The following is a 6,000-nucleotide window of genomic DNA, read 5'->3' as shown; positions in this document are numbered from 1 at the left end:
GGCCACTTTATTAGGTACACCTGTACACAATAGACAATAGGTGCAGGAGTAGGCCATTCAGCCCTTCGAGCCAGCACCACCATTCACTGTGATCATGGCTGATCATCCACAATCAGTACCCTTTTCCTGCCTTCTCTCCATATCCCTTCACTCCGCTACCTTTAAGAGATCTATCTAACTCTTTTTTGAAAGAATCCAGAGAATTGGCCTCCACTGCCTTCTGAGGCAGAGCGTTCCACAGAACCATAACCCTCTCTGTGAAAAAGTTTTTCCTCAACTCCGTTCTAAATTGTCTACCCCTTATTCTCAAACTGTGGCCTCTAGTTCTGGACTCCCCAAACATCGGGAACATGTTTCCTGCACCTGCTCTATAATGCAAATATAACATCAGTCGATCATCTGGCAGCAACTCAATGCATAAAAGCATGCAGTCAAGGCCAAGGTGTTCAGTTTTTGTTCAGACTAAACATCAGAATGTGGAAGAAATGTGATCTAAGTGACTTTGATCATGAAATGATTGTTGGTACCACATGGGGTGGTTTGAGTATCAGAAACTGCCAATAGCCTGGGATTTTCATGCACAACAGCCTCTAGAGTTTACAGACAATGGTACCAAACTTACAAAAAACATCCATTGAGAGGCAGTTCTGTGGGTGAAAATGTCTTGTTAATGAGAGAGGTCAGCGCAGAATGGTCCGTAGGACCACAAGACATATGAGTAGAATTGGCCCATTCAGCCCATCAATTGATGCTCTGCCATTCAATCATGGCTGTTCCCAGATCCCGCTCAACCCAATACAGCTGCCTTCTCACCATATCCATTGATGCCCTGACTGATCAAGAAATTATCAACTCCCGCCTTAAATATACCCACAGATTTGGCTTCCACCGCAGATGGTGGTAGAACATTCCACAGATCACTACTCTCTGGCTAAAAAAATTCCTCCTTACCTCAGTTCTAAAAGGTTGCTCCTCATTTCTGAGGCTGTGCCCTCTAGTTCTGCACACCCCCACCGTAGGAAACATCTTCTCTGCATCCACCCTATCTAGTCCTTTCAACATTCAGTAGGTTTCAATGAGATGCCCAGGCATTCTTCTAAATTCCAGTCAGTACAGGCCCAAAGCTGCCAAATGAAAGGTGTCATAACCCCTGCCTATGCACCTGTATTTGTTAACTGTTGTCTTATCTAGAGTCATTAAGCCTTTGTGCTTTCTGTTTAAACCTCATATGTTAACCCCTTCATTCCCAGAATCACTCTCATGAACCTCCTCTGTACTCTCTCTAATGACAACACATCGTTTCTGAGATATGGGCCCAAAGCTGTTGACAATACTCCAAGTGCAGTCTGACCAGTGTCTTAAAGAGTCTCATTGTTATCTCCTTGCTTTTATATTCTACTCCCCTTGAAATAAACGTCAACATTGCATTTGCCTTCTTTACCACAGACTCAACCTGTAAATTAGCCTTCTGGAAGTCTTGCACCGGGGTTCCTAAGTCCCTCTGCACCTCTGATGTTTGAACCTTCTCCTCATTTAAATAATAGACCGCACTATTGTTCCTTTTACCAAAGTGCATCATTGTACATTTCCCAACACTGTATTCCATCTGCCACTTTTTTGCCCATTCTTCCAATTTGTCTAAGTCCTGCTGCAATCGCAGAGTTGCTGCAGCACTACCTACCCTTCCACCTATTTTCCGTATCATCCGCAAACTTTGCCACAAAGCCATCAATTCCATTATCTAAATCACTGACAAACAATGTGAAAAGTAGCGGACCCAATACTGACCCCTGAGGAACACCACTGGTCACTGGCGGCCAACTAGAAAAGGCCCCCTTTGTTCTCGCATATTGCCTCCTACCTGTCAGCTATTCCTCTATCAGAGTGGTTCAAGCTGAGAGTAAGGCAAGCAGTAAAAGCAAATAACCACATATTACAACAGTGGTGTGTGGAAGAGCCTCTCTGGATGCACAACATGTTGAACCTTGAAGTGGATGGGCTACAGCAGATGACCATGAACGTACAGTAATATGCACAAACTAATTTAAGCGGCGATCAGCCAATCTGCTGATTTTTATCTCAGCACTGTTACATGCCCTAGGTCCACTTAATTTTTGAAGTTTCACTCGTCTCCCTTGAAAATGTGAGTGACTAGGCCTCCACAGTATTACTTGGCTATTGAATTTCCTTCTTGGTGGAGAAATTTCTTCTCATTGAATCAATGCAGATGAGGAGCAGACAGGCTTCTAATAAATCAACTATGATCAAATGGCGAAGCAACTTGATGACCCAAATGGCCTAATTCTGCTCCTATGTCTATGGTCGAGGAAAGATATATGGGACAAGGGAGATGATAGGGAAGGAGGACAAAATTAGGAGAGGGAAGGGGAAGAACAAGAAGGAGAGGAGCAATGCAGCCAGGTGGGGAGGGGACACAGGGTGGATGTGAGGGGTGAACAGAATTGAAGGAAGAGGGTAGGAAAGGGTTAAATAATAGATCCAAAACAACCCATTCTCTAGTTTGCTCCTCAATAGTTTGGTTTAGAAATTGAGTTTGAATTTAAACATGCTCCTGAATATGAAGAATTTAATCAGAATCAGGTTTAATATCACCAGCATATGTTGTGAAATTTGCTGTCTTTGTGGCAGCAGTACAATGCAATACATAATAATGTCCATTCAGAAATAGGATGGCAGAGGGGAAGAAGCTGTTACTGGATCACTGAGTGTGTGTCTTCAGGCTCCTATAGCTCCTTCCTGACCGTAACAATGAGAACAGGGCATGTTCTGGGTGGGGGGGGGGGTCCTTAATGATGGATGCTGCCTTTTTGAGGCATTGCTCCTTGAAGATGTCCTGGATGCTGGGAAGACCAGTGCCCATGATGAAGCTGACTGAGCTTACAACTTCCTGCAGCTTATTTCGACCCTGTGCAGTAGTTCCCCCCCCCCCATACCAGATGGTATGCATCATGCTCAAAATTAGACATACCATCTTCTGCAAGTTCATTTTGGAAATTAAGTTTATATTAATGGGGCAATCACAATAATAAAGAGGAAGAAAGTCTTCATATTTCAGATATGGCATGTCATTATTTGTACAGTGTTGTTCATTCTATTTGGCAAACTTCATTTTCAGCCTTTTCCTTTTCCCTATCCCAATGGTATAACCTACACTTATAAAGATATGATTGAATCGTTTATCAGGTCCTTACTGTGAACTGCATCTATTGTACGTTGATCTTTTGCAGGCATCTGATTTTGGTGGACTTAATGGAATTGAAGAGCTAGCACTGTCTTCATGTGGAATGGAAGCAACAGAGGCTTACACATTTTCAACATTAACAAATCTCAGAACATTAGAACTATGGAAAAACAAGCTGAAACATGTCCCCAGTAAACTTCCCTCCAACGTCGAAGTGCTAAAACTGGGTAATAACAGGATTCAGGCCTTGTGTGAAGCTGATTTTGAAGGTTTGGCAAAACTGAAGGTCCTTGACCTTCAAAACAATAAGATCTCCATAATTCATTCCAGCGTTTTGTCATCTGCTGTCAGTTTAGAAAGTCTTATTTTGGATAGTAATAGACTTGAATTGTTATCAGGACCATTAAAGCTTGCTTACCTGAAACGTTTAAGCATGCAAAATAACAGACTCTCTTCACTTCCCTTGAATTTCTTCAACTTCTTACCATCTCTACGCTTTCTTAGCTTGTCGGGAAACACATTTTTGAAGATTCCGCAAGAAATGCCACCATCGTTATGGTCTTTAAAGATGGATAAAAATTTGATCAGCGAATTGGAAATGCAAGATTTAAGCTATCTCAGTCACCTCTTTGAACTCTCCCTTTCTGAAAATCAGATCTCTGCAGCTAATAATGCGCTGATTTTGTCGAACTTATCTACAGTGGATCTGTCCAAAAACCAGCTGAAGGCAATACCTGCTGGTCTCCCATCACATCTGCGAATGTTGGATTGTAGCCACAACTTCATACAGAAGATTACACTGCAGGAATTCTCCGGATTGTGTGGGCTCAAACATTTGTTTCTGGAGTACAACAACATTACCAACATCGACCTAGATGCACTGCAGCACTGTTTACAACTTTCTGACCTAGCACTGGAGCAAAATTGTCTGTCATCTTTTCCAAAAGGGTAGGTTGGAACAATTAGGTTGGGAGAAATACACTTGGTGCCAATTAATTTTGCTCCCAACTTGTTTAAAAACTTGCCATTAGTGTATGTTTCTTTGCTTTAAGGTCACCCATGATTACAAGCTAATATTTTATAACAGCATGAAACAATTCTAGTAAACATAAACATTAATTATATCAAATATTATGTAAGTAAAAGAATTAAAATGCTTCATCAAGACATCAAAACGGAGTGGCACAGTAGCGTAGCACTTTACAGCAACAGGGATTGGGGTTCAATTCCTGTCACTATATCTAAGAAGTTCATTCTACCTGTGACCCATTGGGTTGCCTCCAGGTGCTCCAGTTTCCTACTACGTTCCAAAGACGTATGAGGTAGTAAGTTAATTGGCCATACGGTGAAATTAGACGGCGCAGGCTCATTGGACTGGAAGGGCCTGTTACTGTGCTGTATCTCTAGATGAGAAAAAAACAATGATGGGCTATCCTGAACAAGTCTATTGCTCTAAAATTCTGAAATTGTGCACATGTTTGTTTTCAATTTTCTTCAACAGATTCACGTTTCGAGTTTCTTTCTTTTTGATTTCCGATTTTCTGCAGATTTTGTTCCGGGACATAATGGAAAGAAAGGGGACTATGAATTTATTGGTGCAACTGCTGGAAATAAATAAGAGAATAACCACTATCAATCTAGCTACTATCAAACATCACAGCTTGATAGTGGCTAGATGACAGAAATAGCTAATTTTCGCTTATACAATGTCATCTAAACGGAACAAGATTTATCTTGGGATAAAGACTCGGCACAATATTCACCTCCATGGAGAATTGTGAATGGAGTTGGGTGGAGGGTTGGAGTTAGAAGGTTGCTATTATCTATTAAGCTGATGAGAAAGAATACTGCCAGAAAATTATTGCATTTTGCAGTAGCAGGGCAAGTAAGTAATCTTGGAAGTTATAGAACATTGGAAAATCATCACAGCCATGGTGAATAAGCATTGTTGGAAATGCATCTCAGAGTGTTTGGGAGGTTATCTCAATGTAGTAACTTGTGTAAAGCTTTTACTGCAAAGTGAACTGAGGTATTTCATAAATTATAGTGCATCGCCCAGTTGATTATGATGTTTCCTTAATGGAGAACGCCTATGTATGACTTATTTAACAAGAGAACGTTAACGCATGGGCAGCCACCATGCAGTCCTTGACAGATTGGGTCAAGGTCCAGTGGCATGACTTCACTGAACAGATTAGATATGGCAGAGTTATTTCCCATGGTAGGGGAGTCTAGGACAAGAGGGCACAATTTCAGGATTGAAGGACGTCCATTTAGAACTGAGATGTAGAGAAATTACTTTAGTCAGAGGGTGAGAGTGGTAAACCTGTGGAATTTGTTGCCACAAGCGGCTGTGGAGGCCAAGTCATTGGGTGCATTTAAGGCAGAGATAGGTTCTTGAATAGCCAGGGCACCAAAGGGTATGGGGAGAAGGCAGGGGAGTGGGGATGACTGGAAGAATTGAATCAGTCCATGATTGAATGGCGGAGCAGCCTCGATGGGCCGAATGGCCTGCTCTGCTTCTATATCTTATAGTCTTATGATCGGGGACTCCTCACTGCCGCATATTTCCTCCACCATCATTGTTGTTGTGATGTGTCATCATCTTCCACCAGCTCCATCGGTGAGGTCTTGGTTGGATCACTCATTGTCTGGAATATCACCCTTGACCTTACTGCCATGGGTGACTCTACCAGGAGCTAAGCTCTCCAGCAGGACAAGGTGATGATCCTTGGAGAGGATTCTGAGTAAGAGCAATGATAATGCTGGATTTCCACAATTGACAACTGAAGTGCTTC

The sequence above is a fragment of the Mobula birostris genome, chromosome 2 (assembly GCF_030028105.1).
Source record: "Mobula birostris isolate sMobBir1 chromosome 2, sMobBir1.hap1, whole genome shotgun sequence".
NCBI lineage: Eukaryota > Metazoa > Chordata > Chondrichthyes > Myliobatiformes > Myliobatidae > Mobula > Mobula birostris.
Note: the sequence above shows the minus strand (reverse complement) of the source record.